At 32.3% G+C, this 19,166-nt stretch overlaps 1 protein-coding gene across 3 annotated transcripts in view; it reads right to left on the minus strand.

Annotated features, from left to right (window-relative positions):
• The window catches only part of LOC142335775 (uncharacterized), a 72,168-nt gene that overhangs the window by 46,185 nt on the left and 6,817 nt on the right, over window positions 1-19,166 (minus strand). Inside the window, exon 1 of one of the 3 annotated variants that reach the window (XM_075384151.1) lies at window positions 9,414-9,751. The exons of 1 other annotated variant lie outside the window; for it this stretch is intronic. The gene's annotated coding sequence lies outside the window, so the exon portion shown is untranslated. Of the gene's footprint in view, window positions 1-9,413; window positions 9,752-19,166 lie in introns of those variants that run through there. One more of the 3 variants, XM_075384128.1, reaches the window with a different exon arrangement.

Genomic DNA, 19,166 nt, shown 5'->3' on the forward strand with positions numbered 1-19,166 from the left:
GTAAAAAATAAATAGCAGAGCAGTTAGCTGCCAGAAGTTGATTTAATACTGCCTATAATAAATGTTGATAGAGTTGCAAATACTCCAAAGAATTTTGTTCAATTATTAACTAGAAAAGCGTACATTTTTTACATCAAATCAAATCGCTAATAGAGAAGATTCAGTTGAATTAATTTATTGATACAGACCACCAATCAAATACTACTTAAAAAGACTATTTAGCTAGTTTAGTTAAATAATATGTTCTCTTTCTTAAAAAAAAACGGACACCATGTTCTCCGAAAAATATTTAGTTAATTTAATGTCAATCTTTTAGATATTCGGATGTGAGGGGCCTGTAAACAATATTACATTTGATTAAGTCCTTACAAGTGGTTATATTACAAATTTCTTAAGTTCCAAGAAAGCAGGGTCAATCAGTTACGTACAAGAAATGGCTGATAGGGAGAAATGTAACTTCATATAGTGTTCTGTTGTGGTTATAGCAAAAACTGCATTCTTTTAGTAGTTAGATATAAAGTTTTGATATCAAAGTAGGTTTTCGAGTATTGGGCAGGTTTATAATGTCAGTACAACAAATTTTAGGATGGTTGAGAAATCATTTTTCATAAACAAAAGAAAAAATACGTTTTTGAATAATTTTTCTTAAGAATTTTTTTATTCATAATTAATTTGATTGTCAGTTTCACATGATTATTGTCAATACCATGTAAAAACAACAGTAAAGAGTAAGGAAAGACTTTGCTTTGTGTCATTTCACTCAAAATTTCTATTCAAAATAGAAATACCGAGCTATGTATTGGGGTTTCTCATACGTTTTTGATAACCCCGTGACTTCTCTCTTTGATTTCACTCTAATTCAGTTTTGATAAAACTGTGTAAAAGTAGAAAAAGTTAATAGTTATGGCACGTGTTAATCGAAAATAAATCTGATCCTAAAAGTTTTTTTTTTCTACACTATATTGAGTCTTTAGTTCTTTAACAAAAGTTTCGAATCAAAGCCGGCAAATTGCATTCAAAATTATTTTTCATTGTAGGTTTTTGTAGTTTCTTAGGCAAGCAATTTTCTAGAACAAGTTACGAGTAAGGTGATCACATAGAGAGACGGTCAAGGCTTCAAGACTGTAGACAGTACGACCAGATTTGCAAAACATTGGAGGGTAGCAAAGGGATTGCTGCTATCGTACCTTGTATTTGTCAATTTGTCTTCACAGACAAATTTTTAAATAAAATGCACAGCGTGTTGTATAGATTAGCCTGAAAAATCCAAAACGTTTTATTTGTGCAACAGCATTTCATTTTTTTTTTCAAAAAAAAGATAACCGTTTTGTTCTTTCAGCTCTAACGTTTTTCAAAAAGATGAAGGCAAACTATCCGTGATGAAATGTGCACTTTTTTAATTGAGAAAACTTGTTTTAAAAAAGTACATTAAAAACTTAGTAGAAGTTAGGAGACGTTTAAAAACGGTTGAGGTTCTTGTCTGCAGTAGAAGAAGTCTGAAATGGACGCATTCCAACAACTGCTTTTGACTACAACAGTCGTTAAACTTTTAATCAAGATATAAAATGACTCACGGCATTTTATATCCTTAGGGATAAAGGAAATGGACAATTGTGGAGAAAACTCATATCAATGGGAACCAAATCCTGTATTAAAGTTGTTTAACAATTGTAAAATTGCTCTCAAGACAAATAACCGAAATTTCAGCGAATTTAAGTAAAATGGTGATGTGCAAAAGCAATAAAAGAGAAAATGGAAATCTGAACCTTTCTAGAAAAAGTTCAAAATGCGGTTTCTAACAGTGAACAGTTTTTCCTGATCTTTTAATTGATAATAAGTTTGCTTTATTCCGGAAAAGCTTCAAATCGCTCTTTGAAGCATAGCCCCTCTTCTTTTTCAAAATGGGACAACAGTCAGAAAAATCCGAAAGCGCTTCCAGATTTCACATTTCTCCGTTCCAAAAAAATTATTCTTATTATACGTAATGCTTACAACGAAAGTTACACGTATATATGCAAAATTAAAAACAAATTCTAGTGACTCAATTGAAAAAGTACATATGGTATAATATAATGTCAGGATTCAAATGCATTTCAAAATCTAAATTAATCTAGGCTCACTTGCTCTCAAAAACTGTAACTAATATGCGTGGCATAGAGGGTATTCTCTATTTCAGTTAATAGGTAAAACTTTCAGTTAATAGGTAAAACTGTTTTACGCAGTTTGGGCCCAAACAAATGTTTTGAAACAATATAATTGAAGTTGAAAAGGTCCAATGTATAAAAGGAGTTTGAAGTCCCAGAAAGTATTCGACTAACTTGAGATTTATATATTTCAATTTGAATATTTCAAAAAAAATTTTAAATTGAATGCCCTACACATGGTAGATAAACGATGCATTTCAAAAATTGTTTGACGATCTTTATTTGTGCTTTAAAACACAAGATTAGAGCCCTTTCGGTTTAATTCAGGTGGTATCTGGTTCACAGCGCCACCTAGTTTTTCGCTATTTCTCACCAAAATTCTTCTTTTCGTTCTGTTTTCATATGTGCCACTTTGATTTCAATTTTGCGATGAGTGTTCTACAAGGCTTCTTTTTATTTCAGCAATCATTTTTAAGTGTTCTCGTCAGGACCACCATTTAAAGCCATCAGTTATTAAATGGAGAAACAGCTAATGTTTTGTTTATTTACGGTATTATATATTTGAGCAGACAATTGTGATATTGAGTTAACAAGTTATTTTTATTAGAAAATTTAGTTATCATGGTTTTATATCTGTTTAATGTTTTTCTCGTTTTTTGCCCAAATAAGCCTAGTATTTTTTTTCAGTTTTTGCCCAATCAATAACTTAATACATTTGTACTACAAGTTGAAGTCAATGAGTCAAAAGCCGAAAAAAAAATTTTGATCAATATTTTGCTCTGAAAAAAGTCAGAACTCTTGGTTTATATTTTCCAATTTTATTTCGCCATGCAAACGGCCTACTTGCTTCAGATACTTTTAGCTATTTCAAAAAATGAAATTATAGCAACGATCTTTGTAACTTTTTTCGTAAATTATCTTAAATTGTATGTTTTTCCGCTATTTTTTTAAAATGAAAGTTTGACAAAGCGAGCTTCTTGCTTCTGACAAAATCAATATGTAATAAGTTTTAAAAAAAATTTTTAAACCTTAGAGCTTTGAAAATTTTCTGTAAATTTTTTTTCTCAAACATTTTTTTGAGAAATAATATGCACCGATATAGCTTAGATATTTTTTATTGTCGGATTTTTCCTGAGAGCACAAATACTAATTTAGGTGGGCTCATCGCTTTTTGTTCCGACCCTCTTGAGGGGGGAGGAACTATATACTCAACTGGATTTTTTTTTTGTTCAGTCAATTTTCGCCGCTCGATATATTCACCGTAGAGAGTTGAGACTGGTATCATTAGAAAGCTCGTCCAGCGTAGAATATGAAATTAAAAAGATTTTTTTAATTTTCGTTTTCTACAGGGAGTTATCGAGGCTTAAACTTCTGAGAAAAGAAGAGTGAATTCACGTTGTTTTTATTCACATTTTCCGGAATTTTTGCCTAAATTTTCGTCAATTTTGCTAAAATTTGTTATAATTTTTAAGAATAGTGTCGTTGATTTTATTTTTGAAGACGAACAAACATTTTTGATTGTTTTGATTTAATTTTTTGGTCAAAAAATCTGGATAAACATTTCAAAATTTAGCCTTTTTCATCAACAACAGCACGAAATAAGCTACTTTAGTCCACTTTGATTAAATTTGCCTACAGTACACCCCCAAACAACACTCATACAATCTTTGTAGACTCAGAGGGGGGCTATTTCTACTTCAGAGTCCGCAGAGAGTGCCTTGTAGTTAAAACTTTGCCGTTTTTTGCTAACTTTACTCGTTGATTATCAAAAAGGCAAAATTTATTTTGAGTTTCAACTCAGAAATTATCTATATCTACAACATTAGAAAAATCAATTGTTCTTAACGGACAATAAGTATTATCAGGGGTAGTTTTGGGCCATTCTTGGACTGTTACAATCCAAAAAAAATCGGGTTGTAATCAGTCGGTCTTTTTTTTTAAAAAAAAAAGACTTTTTTTTAATAATAAAGAACAGAACATATCAAATCAAAGCTCAGGAGTGATAGGTCCAACCAATTCGCTTGCTAAACAGCTCAAGGCTAATGCATTTAGTTTTTTAATTGAAAGTTTATGGTCGTTTCTTTTTTGAAAACAATTGACTTTTCAATAAATAATGGCTTAATTAACTTTTCCTCTATTTTTTTCTTAATTTGTTCAACTTCCAGCTTAGTGTCAGCAAAAAAAGACTGCTTCTTCTTTCTACTCAGTTAACATTTATTCTCGGTTGCAGTTTTAAGCCTGAAATTATTGTTTTCTGGCTTTGATACTACAAGATTTTAGATTTTTGTTTGTTTTGATATTTGCCAGTTTTTCACGTTTTCTAATTTTGTCACATTATCACATTATTGACAGTTCTCATGTCACCTTATTAGCCTTCAAAATTTAAACAGATCAAAATTTTTACCAGAATTTTGTTGATTTTTCGAGATGCCAAACAATACTACGCGGTAGGCCCACGGTTCGATTCTAACTACATCTCATTACTTAAATCATAAGAAAATAAGAGGTGTAAAGAAACTGAACTAATAAGACAATTCAAAATAGTATAATGATGGCTACGCAAATTTCGGAAGGTTACACTCAAATGATTTATCATCAAGTAGTAAACCTAAATGGCGCTTTTGAAGTTGCCAAACTATCAAATTGGGTTAAGAAGTGGCCAAATAAACTGACAGACTACAGTCTGCGTCCTGGTTTGCTGATGTTGCAAAAATCACCATCAGAGCTGAATTGATCTAGTTGTAGGTACCGTCTGTCACAAATACGCATATCCTGACACTTTGTACTTATAGCTAACCACTCAGGTGCTGTTTATTGAGTGGACACATGCGCTCTAAGCTCACTGGGCAAACGAGATGAACTCGTTGCTTTTTGCAAATTGCTTTAGTCTTTCGTCGAATGGTATTAAAACAGTTGGCTCCGCGTGATCAGAAACAAATTGTAAAAGGTGACAACTTACCAAGCGATAACAATAATCGCGAGACACCAGAAGACTCATATAATTATTATACTAACAGTGAATAAAAATCCTTCCTTTAAGACGTGTTTGAAATGAACTGTTTTCATAGATAAATCAGAGGGTGAATTATTAAGTGAAAAGTGGAGGCGTCCAGTTGCACAAATTTTGCCTTCTCTCGTCAATTGGTTAAGTTAAATGAAAAGATCATGCAAAATAACAATGCTTTCATTGACCAACCGAACCTGCTTTATTTCGCGACTTTGATCTCAAATGACATTTCAAACATTTTTGTCGGTTCCATCTACTTCAATAAGAAGCGCACTTTTTGTTTGCGTTAGTCGTTTTTATCGGCTTTAAAAGGCGCTCAATATTTGTCAGCTCTTAAGTTTAAAAAATATTTGCCGCAAGCTGTTCATATGTTTCAGATCTTTGATCAACTAGTCAATAGGGTTTTTCATTCTGACAAAGTGTCGAGGGAGGGGGAATCTTAAATAAATGCTTTTGGTCTTAAATTTAAAATTTTTTGCTTATTGTATCGTGCTAACCTTGTATAGCGAAGCTTAGATGCTCTTGAACTAGTTCTGCAAATGTATGACACGGTTCATTTTCGATTACACAGAAAATTCTGGTTACATAATTTCAAATTAAGCAGATGTTCTAACACAAATCCACCGGGAAAAGTTGGTTTTCATACAAAAAAGTAACTAAAATATCGTTTTTGATAGCTTTCAAACTTTGTTATCTTCTTCAAATCAATTTAGCAATATTTTTCTACATTTTGCATCAGCTTTTAGCTTTCCTTCCAACCTTATAAAAACTAATTAAACATCAACACTCGGAAAACTCATTTAAACGCGAAAAGCTTGAAGAACAAAATCCAAAGTTGTACTATAAGACGCAAAAAATAAAAGTTTTCAAAAAAAACCTATACCCTTTTGTATAGAAATTCATATATCGTTCAACAAACAACCACAGGAAAAAATATTGCTGGATTAGAGGGCTGATGAGACTTGCCATTTATGAGTCTTGCCATTAGTTGAAAAAACCATAAAAATAAAAAAGCAAACATTAATTACTACCAAAATTGATGACTAATTAAAACAATTATTTAATAACAAAAAATGGAATCGGATAAGAAATGAACTAAATAAATTAACCTATATTTCCTAACGTATATTATGAGACCTGTCAATAATAAGACTCGTATCACGTCGACAAAGAACAGTAAAAAGTGCAAAGCTCAAAACTAGTAGTTTTTATGAAAGCAACCAATTTCAAATTGATGAAATCCAATACACATCAACTCCGTCTATTGTTATAGTTAGAGTATAACTCCCAGGAAGAAACAGACCTGTTGTTATCCATAGTATGTCAGGCGACTACAAGCAGAAAGGCAAAACCAAAAAATCAATCAAACTTAGAAAGCGTTGTCGCAACTGTTAACAGAAAACAATAAACATCTTCAACCCCAAATTTTTCAACGCAAATTGCGAGTGATAATGATACAGGAAAACAAATAAGCTCAGAAATGCGCTAATATCAAAAAATCACTAAAAATGCGCGGTATCAAAGCAAAGAACCCATTAGCTGAAAGCAAAACTTATAAAGTTTGGATCTTGGTTCACTGGAAAGTGGACAACACCTGCCGTTACAGCAATCAAGCTACAAAAAACACAGAAATAATAAAAAAGTAACGAAGTTAAAAAATCTCTGATTTTTCTTAAATACTCACAAAATTCTAACAAACCATAAACTCTTAACTTAAAGGAAAAGGGAAAAAATTAAATTGCAACCGACCGGGAGGCTAGATGCGCTTGTAATTTACAAGAAAGAATCATGAGACAAAAACATCAAATACGGAATAAGGACATAACCAGTAAAAAATTTATCACAAAATAATTCTAATCTCCGGAGAAGTCAGTCAAAACTTAACCAATAGCGCTACTATTGTACTATTGCGTGAACGAACAAATAGTTCATGCTCTCTTTCAAAAATGAGTTTAATTACTTGAGAACCATGAGAACATATATTCACAAGTACAAAACTATTTTCTGTAACACGTATAAATAAAATGGTCACCAAAACATATCCGCTGAAATCAGTAAAGGGATTCGATTTAACAATTAAAGCTTTTGATTGTCAAGAAAATGCCGTGCAACAACAAAACAACGACAATTAGGGGCAAAAGAAGAAGCAAATTAGAACGATTGCGCATCCTTTAAAACTGTAAGCTATTCACTGAAGGCTTTAAAAATGTTCTTTTGCGCTGTCTTTCAATGCCAATTAAAATTATCCTTGTGATAATTTTGAAAAAGAGCAAATCAAAACTTCAAATACAGAGAAATATGCAAATATCGCAAAACCTTGAAATTTAGTAAGAAAGCCAAGGTATCATTATAAAGCATAATAAACCATTATAAAAAGTATTTTGTGCAACTCATGGAATAAGTTTTTCAATGTTTTTATTGCGAGTTAGCTTTTCTGGTCTGGGTTAGACTAAGACAAAAAGCAATCTTCAAAACTTCACTGACATTTTCTTAAATACACCTATAATTGAAATCTTCAGAGGCATTAGATAACTGAAAGCATTGCAAAGGTCCAACTTTAGTTCAATTGTGTCCACATATAGAACCCAATTGAATATATGATTATAGGGACGATGTCATGAGGCTGCAGAAAACTTTTATTTCCAGAAGACTTCTACATGAAACGGAAGTATAACTAACATTTTTTGAGTTTTCAAAGATTTTGACCGCGGGTATTAGGTCTCTACTTCGGGCATTTTTGAAGTGTCATAAAATTCGTATTTGAAGCGATTTTTGATTAGAAATCTTAAATTTGAACAGTTTAGCAAAAAATTTATCCTAAAGACATGAAAAAAGCCAATCGAATTATGCTAATGGACTCAATGTATGCACAGTTTATTTTTTCAAAAAAATTGCAATAACTATACAGAAAAAATACAAAATGACATAGCCAGGCAGCAAAAAATCTCATTAATGATAACCAGTTTTTTGTATTCTCCTTTCAGAAACACTTTCAATCACAGACCACGGTGGATAAACCGATTTTAAACGGTATTTAGTTTTTAAAAAACCTTTAGCTCATGTCCTGTTTTTGAAAAAAAATTTCAGAAAAATGGAAATAACTTTCTAAGGCTTCAAAATTTTACTCCTTTCCCAAAATTTTTCGAATAATAAGATTATATTATTCCTTGAAAAATTTGAGTGCAATGGGCTGTTATCGAAATAATACCAAAAAATTTCCCCGAATGTTATCTTCATCTAAAACTTAACTTCACGTTAAACATTTTTACAATATGCAAAACATCATGACGTCTGGTGTTGAATACCGTTCTGAATTTTACAAACAGGCTTGAAGCTAGAAAAAGTTGACAAAGCTTTTATGTTCAATAACTATCCTAATGTTTTTGGGTCGTGTGGAGGTCAAAAAATTTAAAGAAGCACGTTTTCAGTTGCTCAAATAAGTTTGCAAAACAGCTTTGGCTATTTCTGCGGCATAATTTGAAAAAAGATGGGTTTAATACTATCAAAATTCATTAAGTAATGCTTCAACTGTCCTAGAGATTATTTTATACCACTGTTAAAACTTGAAGTGAAAAAAGTACACCATTTTTGGCGCACTCTCCATTTGAATTTTAGCAGTAAACTTCCGCCACTTCCGCGTTGATCTGCTGACAAAACACAGTGACTGAGAGAGCAATTTAGATCACGCCAAACAAAAAAGTCAAGGGCTTAAAAGGAAGGGTGCAATTAATTTATAAAGATTTTTCTGTCGCATTGGAAAAGAAAACTTTCCGTAATCTTATCCAAAAACATTCTCTATCAATATGCTCAAGTAAAAATCTGAAACACTGACCCAAGCTAGCTAAACTTGGTATTGTGATTTCTCCATGGCATTTAAGTACTTTTGCCTTCCCTTGTTTAAAGGATCTTTATGCAAGAGAAACTCCACTCAAAAGTCCCTCAAATTGCATTAATTCACGATGTTTTCATTGAAAAATGCCAAAACAAAAAATAATTCTGAAATATTTTGTAATGAGCCAGAAGTATTGCTTCTGGCGTTCGCTGAAACCAAGAAAACACAAAACTTACGAGTATCTTCCTTTACATTTAAAATATAAAATTTTTATGAAGGCTTCTGAAATTCCCTTTTCATATTTATATTCCTTAAAAGGTTGGTATGAGTTCGTACGGCAAACGCCTCGGCACCAATAAAAAACTGCTTGTAATCAATTATTTTAGCATTTAGCGCTGGAAAAATGACATTAAAGGTCAGCTCAACTAACTTGGTCAAGGCTTGCAGGTTGTCCATGGTAGCAAAACTAACTAGTTGCAAAACTCTCCCCAGCTAAACAAGTACACAAATATGCATTCCCTGCAATCTCCTTGTAAAAGATAACATAAAACTGAACTGATTCAGATACTGTAACACGTGACAGAAGTCTAACACAGAGACTGAACGTCTGTCGCTCTCACGTTGATCAATATTACAGGATTTTCCGACTCTTCGTTCTTTGTTTGTGTTAGAACACTCTCAAGGTCAACAAAAGACACACGTACGACGTTTATTCTTCTCTCTACTAACAAACACAATAAGAACGCACTTTCGTCAACGTCATCATCGAATTTTGCGCACTTACGAGTACAAACAAGCTGCTCTCCGGCAACACTGTAACAGCACTTCTAAACGCCTTGCTAAAAAATTGATTTAATGTTTAAAGTTAGCATATTTGAATTATATATTAAAGCTAAGATTTGAAAACTGATTAGAAAAGACAGATAATCGAAAGGTTTACAGAGTTTAATATTTTGAAGTCACAAAATTGTATGTGAAGTCTGTTTTAGAAAGTGATGCCTATATCTTACAGCCTCAATAAATTCTTCAATTGTCTGAGAGACCTCTTTTGTAATATTTATATTATTTACACACATCTATTATGATAGCTGTCTACGCCATATAAGCAACAATGGTCCGAGTTGAAGAGCTTTTTTCATAGAAAAGTCAGAATAATTGAAAACTGAATTGCTTTTTTTTGTCAGAAACTGAAAATAATAGAAGCATTAACAATGCACAAGCTATAGGGCAGACTTGCAATATAATGTGTAGACTGTCACAGCTTCGGGTTAAACTGTTTACTAATAATTGACAGACTGCACTAGCAGCTGAAAAGAGTTGAAACACGAAACTAGGCGATTTTCATGGTTAACTTCAAGAGTGCATTTTTATAAGCACAAATCTTCCATAATAGCCATTTCCATTATAATGAGCATTTGAGCATAGCAACTTGGTGAGCTTAGATAACTGCAAGAATCTCGCAAAATTTCAGCAGGAAGTAGTGAATCGTGGCGAAAACTAGGAGGTGTTTTGATGCACTAACACTGCCAGAAAAAGCAATCAGACGGTAATCACACATTCTTATACAGAGGGCTTCGAAATAGATTGTTGAGGGTTTCGATTGGATTTCAGTAGGCAACTGTTAAAACGTTTAAACGCTAAACCCGTATGTGCAGCGATGTGCTGCGAAATAGATACCAACTGAAGACGAGTAAGAGGCACCTGACTGATCAATTGCTGCCTCGACAAATGGTGAATTGAGAAAACACTAACAAAATATTAAATGAGCAGGAAAGCCTTCAAACAAAAAGAAAAACTGAAGACAAATTTATTGCGAAAAACTGAAGCATTTTTGCTCAGATTTTCATAAAAGCAGGGACAAATCAAACAAAATGTTTGTGGTCACATTGAAAAGATACGGCAAGAATATTGAAAATATAGGGGGAAAGAGCATGCAGATATTGAAGTAGAAGAAATGAACAAACTCTTTGTTGAAATAGGAACAAGCCTCGCAAAAAAATGAGGTCATGTGGTTGCCACTCGGATATCGAATTCAAACTTTTCTTCTGGAATAAATTATATTGAAGTACACATTATAACAGAAAAAATTGAAAAAAAACTTATTGTGACAGAAAAAGGCTCACGAGAAAATTCAGAAAACGATTTCTGTGATGTGTGACGTAAGTTAGCTGTTTTACCAAAAGCTTTGAAAAAGTTTGTCCAATTATTTACCAATATAAATTTTTGTCTTCCTAGCAGAGGGACTTCCTCATTAGGAGGTCACATTGGATGCAATAATTTAAACTCTGGTAAAACTTTCAATCAATCGATGTAAAATTGTCAATGAAAATTCCATTGATCATCAATCTTACTTTTTAAATAAGAGAGAAAAACTGCATTTATGCAAAAACGTCAAAAAAAGCTGTGGAGTGCTATAGAGTTCACCTTTAAAACAACTTTTTGTCAGCATCCCTTTTATCTGTTAAACAATGCCTGAATAAATCCCGTTTTTATATGCCTAGCATATTGAAGTATTTGAAGAGCTAAAAAATCAGAACTAGCACCAAGTTTCAAAAAAGTAACAGAAAGATGGAAGAAATATATTTAATTTAATTATTGCGCACATAAAGATAAGGTGCACCTACAAACAAAACAGTGCGCATGTTTTTTATAGTAAATTCTGAAACAACTCAAATTGTTTAGGTATGAAAGAAAACGTATTGGCTGATAAAAATTTTAGAAGAGTCGTCGGCATTTTTAACCTTGTATAACCTCATCTCAGTTTAAAACAATCAATCAGAACTTATAGACATGACACACAACTGCTGTATTAACTTGGTCTTTTAATTTATGGTGTACCAATTAACACAAGCCTTACCCAACAGCAAACACGTCAAATTAATCAACAAAATTTTCTTTGGTAAAGGAAATGTAATAAATTTACCAGCTTGATAAGCCAAACTGAAATATCATACAAACGTTTAAACTAAAAAATTACGAAATGTCGGGATTGCTAGCGCACTTGCGGAGACAGAATCATAATAGTCAATTAACAGAAAAATTCAACCTAAAAATTTTGGGAAAATCATTTTTAAGTGAATGGACAAGGAAGGAACTGGCAACCACCTACCAGTTTACTTGAAACGACGGAAAAGAAGAATTTCTGTAAGAAACTATTAAAATTAAAAAAATATTAAATTTTTTAAAACAAGCATTGAGAATTTGATTGATAATTTTTACAGCTGAATTTCAATAAATGATTTTTGCGTACTTTCAGAGACAATTAAGAAATAAACTCACTTTTTTAAAATTCTTTTCAGTGGTTGCGGAAGAATTTCTTTCGATAAGAAGATTTTTGTTCCGACCCTCTTGAGGGGAGAGGAACTATATACTCAACTGGGTTTTTTTTTTTTTTGTTCAGTCAATTTTCGCCGCTCGATATATTCACCGTAGAGAGTTGAGACTGGTATCATTAGAAAGCTCGTCCAGCGTAGAATATGAAATTAAAAAGATTTTTTTAATTTTCGTTTTCTACAGGGAGTTATCGAGGCTTAAACTTCTGAGAAAAGAAGAGTGAATTCACGTTGTTTTTATTCACATTTTCCGGAATTTTTGCCTAAATTTTCGTCAATTTTGCTAAAATTTGTTATAATTTTTAAGAATAGTGTCGTTGATTTTATTTTTGAAGACGAACAAACATTTTTGATTGTTTTGATTTAATTTTTTGGTCAAAAAATCTGGATAAACATTTCAAAATTTAGCCTTTTTCATCAACAACAGCACGAAATAAGCTACTTTAGTCCACTTTGATTAAATTTGCCTACAGTACACCCCCAAACAACACTCATACAATCTTTGTAGACTCAGAGGGGGGCTATTTCTACTTCAGAGTCCGCAGAGAGTGCCTTGTAGTTAAAACTTTGCCGTTTTTTGCTAACTTTACTCGTTGATTATCAAAAAGGCAAAATTTATTTTGAGTTTCAACTCAGAAATTATCTATATCTACAACATTAGAAAAATCAATTGTTCTTAACGGACAATAAGTATTATCAGGGGTAGTTTTGGGCCATTCTTGGACTGTTACAATCCAAAAAAAATCGGGTTGTAATCAGTCGGTCTTTTTTTTTAAAAAAAAAAAGACTTTTTTTTTAATAATAAAGAACAGAACATATCAAATCAAAGCTCAGGAGTGATAGGTCCAACCAATTCGCTTGCTAAACAGCTCAAGGCTAATGCATTTAGTTTTTTAATTGAAAGTTTATGGTCGTTTCTTTTTTGAAAATAATTGACTTTTCAATAAATAATGGCTTAATTAACTTTTCCTCTATTTTTTTCTTAATTTGTTCAACTTCCAGCTTAGTGTCAGCAAAAAAAGACTGCTTCTTCTTTCTACTCAGTTAACATTTATTCTCGGTTGCAGTTTTAAGCCTAAAATTATTGTTTTCTGGCTTTGATACTACAAGATTTTAGATTTTTGTTTGTTTTGATATTTGCCAGTTTTTCACGTTTTCTAATTTTGTCACATTATCACATTATTGACAGTTCTCATGTCACCTTATTAGCATTCAAATTAACACAAAATTGAACATATTAAAATCCTGAAAGATATAAATCATCGTTTTAATGGCCTCGACGCCTCTTTCTTGAAGAAATCAATTGAATTTTTTAATTTTGTCTTAACTGTCATTTATACTTTGTAGTTTCGGTCGTATGAAATTTCCTGTATAGTGATAGCTTTCATTGACTTTTCATGGAAGAATAGAAAAACCGATATTTTGATATTAGCAGATATATGATGGCTTTTATGACTTTCAAACCCATCGTTTTCCAAAATTAAAAAAAAAACTTTTTTAACTTCGCAATTTTGTTCTTTTTATGTTTCTTTTTGTTACCTAATCTCGTTAGTTGATTACAGGTCAAATATGGCATTATGGGTGTCAAGGGAATAAAAGGGATTGGTGTCCCAAAATCTTTTTTTTAAAGATTTTGTTATGACCTTACTGGCTTCGACACCGCTTTTTCACAAAAAAAAATTAAATTAATTTGATATTTGTCAAATTTGACGTTCTTTTTGTAGATGCAAGAAATATTCTGGATAATTACAGGTCTCGAGGGTTTCCTTTTCATGAAAAAACGAGGATATTTAAATAGCTCTTTTTGTAATAATGCCTTTCATGACATTGAATGTAATTTTGTTTCGAAAAAAAATTAAAAGTATTACATACTTTAGCACTTCGCATTTTTTTCTACTTGTTACCTAGTCTTACTAATGAATGGCCACGTACTACATTATAGCTGTTTAAAGAAGGCGCAATCAAATATATTTTGAGTGCCAAAATTTGGCTTGACGGTTTTGACAGCGTTTTCTGGCAAGTTTCAATTGAAATTTTGTTTGTTCTTTGTTGTTCTTTTTAGCCGCTCTAAAAATGAATAAGATCAGGTCCTAATGCCCTTCTATAGAAGCAGTGGTAATCGCAAATTTGTGGTAATATTAATTTATTCCTAATGGTATTTATTACTTTGAAGTTAATTGTTTCAAAAAAATAAGTTAATTTTTTTTACTTTTCTGTTTTTGTTCTTTTTTGTATAATTGTTACCAAACCTTTTCATGGACTGGTCGCATATGTTTTCTGGTGATTTATAAGTTATTTTTGTTTAGTTTCAGGTTTATCTGACGGTATGTTGACTTTGTTATTAAATTTAGTTTTTAAGAGGGACATAAATTTTTTGATGTAATTAATGTTTGTTGTTGTTGTTGTTGTTTCATTTTGCTGTTCGTTTTGACTCGCTTTCTTAATATTGATATATTACAGCAATCTAATGCATCAATTTTTACTCCACTGAGTTATTTGTTTTGGAGGTTATCTCATCGTTCATACAGAATTTTTTGAAAAAGACTTGGGCTTTTTTGGGATTCGCAAAAAATAATTTTTGGGTTTTTCTATCTGTTCCTCATTTGGTAGACAACTATGCCAAAATTGTGGATGGGCGGGGTCGGAACCTTATGTGCCATTGCACATTACTGAGCCGCCTTGTCTAGATTAAAGATTAAGTTGTATTTTCGACACAATTCCCCTTTCTTAATTAAATCGAATGCCGAAGCAGGAAATCTCTCCTTGCCACACAAAAAAAAGTTTTAATACTTTCTTGTGGTCATTCAGATTTGCTGATCAGAACTTTTTGAAAGATTAATTAATAAACAAATTTTATTTAGAAAAATTGAAGGCACGCTTACTACAGAAAGTTTTTACAACTAGCAAATTTAAGACTGCATCCAAGACTCTTAATTTTTAAAAAAAATTGCACTGTCTGCCAGCTTCTAGCGAAGGCCTTTTAGTTAAAAAATACGTTCTCTCGGATGAGAAAAAAATCTCTATTTTGGTTTGGAAAGATCGAAAGTTCTATGCTTTTTTTTCAACTCTTAAAGCAGGATTGCTATTTAAATGTACTTGTTCATGACCAAATAATTGCTCTCAGACAACAGGTGAGCTGGGGATCAAATAAAAGCTGCTTCGGCAGGGTAGACGAGTTACAAGTGGTTTTTTAAATGATTTTAATAGAACTAGTTGTACAATACTACAGGATTCCATTTGAAACGGGAAATCAAAGATGTCACTATTTCAACACGCAGGAAATCATGAAGTCAGGCGTGAAAACATTATTTGAAAAGTCTTTATACAAAAAAAGTCGGATGAAAATTTGTCGTCTGCAAATTTGCATAAAACGACCATCACAGTTACAAAGAATTGATACCATCTTGGATTGAGATCAGTTAATGAGTAGAGGATTATTTGATTATTTGTACTATAACTCTTTTAGAAAATTGTTTGTTTAGACTTTTCATTTGGCATCAGGTTTTTCAACGTTTGCATTAGGAGTTGCAATTGATTTAGGGGTTAAAATATGTGATGTGACAATATATGGGGCATAGTGAATGAGAGGTGTAATGAAAGGAATGAAGGAGTGAAAAGAGCTGCTAAATGCTGTTGTGTGAGAAAAGCTGCAGTGAATTTTTTAAGTGAAGGAAGTGTGACAAAAAAGTGAAAAGTTCTACGAACCGGAAACGCTTTCAGCTAGCAGTTTGACCCAAAACTTCTAGACATAGAACCTATTGGCACAATGATAATATTAATTCTAAGTAAGCTTTATATCAATTGAATTGAAATATAAACACATAACTTTGCTCGGCTGGCGCTCTCTAGATATCGTAAGTCTAGTAATCAAGTTCGATATCCCCCTTCAAATTCTTAAGCTTAAGAAGATCAACTTAATGATGCTTTATAATCTTCAAGGCATTTGCTATTGTATAAACAATTTGCAGACAGCGAAAGTGGTCGCATCTTTATGTCTCAGCGCATTTCAGTCTGAATTATAGTCACTTGTTCTTAAATTCAGTTGTATAACATAGTGTGCTGAATATTTTTACAGTCCTATATAGATTTACTTTGTTCAGACTTTATTGTGATCATGGTCTATTTTTTAATTTTTGGATATCATACGAAATATTATGTTATGTATATTATATGTTTCTGTAATTTATGTAATTCTATATTATTTACATTATGTAGAGTATTACAGAAGACATCAATTGGCCGTCAATATATTATTGATCTCAGAAGTTTATAAAGTTTGTCGCTAATGCAGCGACAAAAAAGGCTTCGCGGGTTATTACAACGTACTGGCACCAAACTGTCTTCAGTTTGAGATTAACCCAACATATGACCACATAACGTTGCAAAGGGTGCATTTGCTCCTGTAAGTTTGCATGAATTTGTCAATGTTGTCCACGAATGCCCTTAATAACTACTCAATTATGGACACAATTCAAATGAAACCTAATTTGTAAACTCAAAAAGACCTCGCATTACCAATTGCGGGTCAAGAAGACCAATTGCAAACTAACTTTCGTTGGTAAGATAGCGCTTAAGAAAATTTGCTTTCTAAATAGTTTGTCAAGCTCTCCATAACGATATTGGAGAAATTAAACTAGACTAATTGTTAATTTTGCCACTGTTGCTGTTGTCCACAAAGTTTAAGTCTCCTCCCCCCAAGTAAATTACGCAACTCCATTTTCATTTAAAAACGCGTGAATACAAATTTTAAAAGAATACCGAAGAGGAGGTTTGAAACTAATACGTTCCTAGTAAAAAGAAAATGCGGATCTTTTCCGTTTGTGCCCCCAGCTTAGTGGGCGCAAATTATTTGCACCACCCAGACGCACGTGCAATATTTTTACATAGTAATTTACTATGTAATGGCACGTGCTCTGTTACTTGGGGGCGCATAACGTACTGGGGGGACACAACGGAAAAGATCCGAAAACGCATATGAAGTTAACTTTTACTCAACACTTATTCTTCTTGTTTTTTTGCGGTTGCAGGATTTGCGAAGTACTAGTGTTAGATGAAAAATGTTGCATGGTTGTTGATCTATTTTTCCAGTGACTCAGATAAAATTATTTTTCATTTCAGACTGCCTTATATTAGTGTTTCCGCAGGCTAGAAAAGCCTCGCAGAGAAACTTCGTAAAAAGAAGTCCACGTTTTCTCCAGAAACCAAAACAACCATTTAGGCAGTTGAATAATTAACTCGAAAACTTGGAAGAGTGAGTCTGTTAAAAAAATCTAGTAGCGAACACCGCGGATTTTACAATGGTAAAAACTCTTCTGGAAACTTTTTTTTTCGAAATGTTACATAGTACAGAAATAAACAGAGCTGACACATAAGCAGAAACTAGATAAGATAACCTGATGAGGGGTAGTCAAGCAATAACTGAAAAGTAAGACTGGGAAGAAAAAAACAGAGTTTCTTTCAATCTTTGCTGCGTACAGAGTTTCTTCCTTAAATTTCTATCATTAAATATGTAATTTTGAAAAACTGCCTGCAGAGAATTTTAGATTAGAGAATGAGATACACATATTTTACCCTGACTCATTAAATTAAAACAAAAAAAATTTGAGAGAGAGGTGAGTCGTTTGCGAACAAAAATTTGTTTACTCACGAGAACAAAAAGTTTAATCTATTAAGAATAAAATTGGAGCTCAAGCACACTATTCAGCCACTTACAATTGCTTTAAAGGATTAATAAAAGCCGATTTATAGATAATTGTTTGTACAACACAATATGTGAAGTCTTGTGCGTGTCCTATTAAGTAGCAATTTCATTGACTAAACAATAATTTAAACATAGAACCAAATAACATTGTATTTAGACAAGTATTTAGAAAAAAATCAAGGGTGAACAGCGTGACAAAAATATTACTGCTAGAGGCAATTTTGAAATTTGTTTGAGCTGTCAGTTTTTTTCACAGCCATTATTCAAAACGTACACAAACAAAATCCTTAAGCAACCCGAAATTGTCTTAACCGAAAAAACTAAGCTTTCAAATAACTATTGTACACTGTCGAAGAAGGAAATAAAGCAGAGAAAAAGCAATCTTAAGAGAAAGTTAAACTATTGAGTAATAAACCCGAAGAATGAAATAAAGCAGAAAAAAGGCAGTCCTAAGAGAGAATTAAACAAGTCAATTTTAAACTGGTCAAAACCGTCAAATTTTTATTGATCTCTGAAGTTTATAGTTTGTCGCTAAAAACGAACCAAAATTTGATTTACCGATTAGTGCAATGTATTGGCACCAAACCGTGTCCAACTTGAGATTAACCCGACATATGACCACCTAACGTTGCAAAGGGTGCATTTTCTCCAGTAAATTTGATTCAATTTGTGAATCTTGTCCATGATCGCCCTTAAGAAGTACTCAATTATGAACACAAATCAAATGAAACTTAAATTGTAAACAACCGCACAAAAAAAAACCTCGCTTTACTAATTGCTGACCAAGACGACCAATTGCACACAAAATTTCGTTGGTAAGATGGCGTCTAAAAAGACTTGCTTTCTAAATGTTTTTTCAAGCTGTCAATAAAAATATTGAAGAAATTAAACATGACTAATTGATGATTTGGCCAATGTTGCTGTTGTCCACAAAGTTCTGTTGATCAACTATAAACAACTCTTGCTCAAGACTATAAACATCTTTAAAATCTCTCAAATTTGTCAATTTTTTAACAAAAGAATTGAAGTAGAATTTTTAAAAAACGCATCGAATTTTTTGCGATTTTTTTTTGTCAAATTCAGTTGAAAAAACTTCGCTTTGCAAGACAAGTATTTATTCAAATTCCTGTTTTCAGAACAAAAAGCGAGC

Source organism: Convolutriloba macropyga, chromosome 1 (genome assembly GCF_964194025.1).
Source record: "Convolutriloba macropyga chromosome 1, txConMacr16.3, whole genome shotgun sequence".
In the NCBI taxonomy this organism is placed as follows: Eukaryota; Metazoa; Xenacoelomorpha; order Acoela; family Convolutidae; genus Convolutriloba; species Convolutriloba macropyga.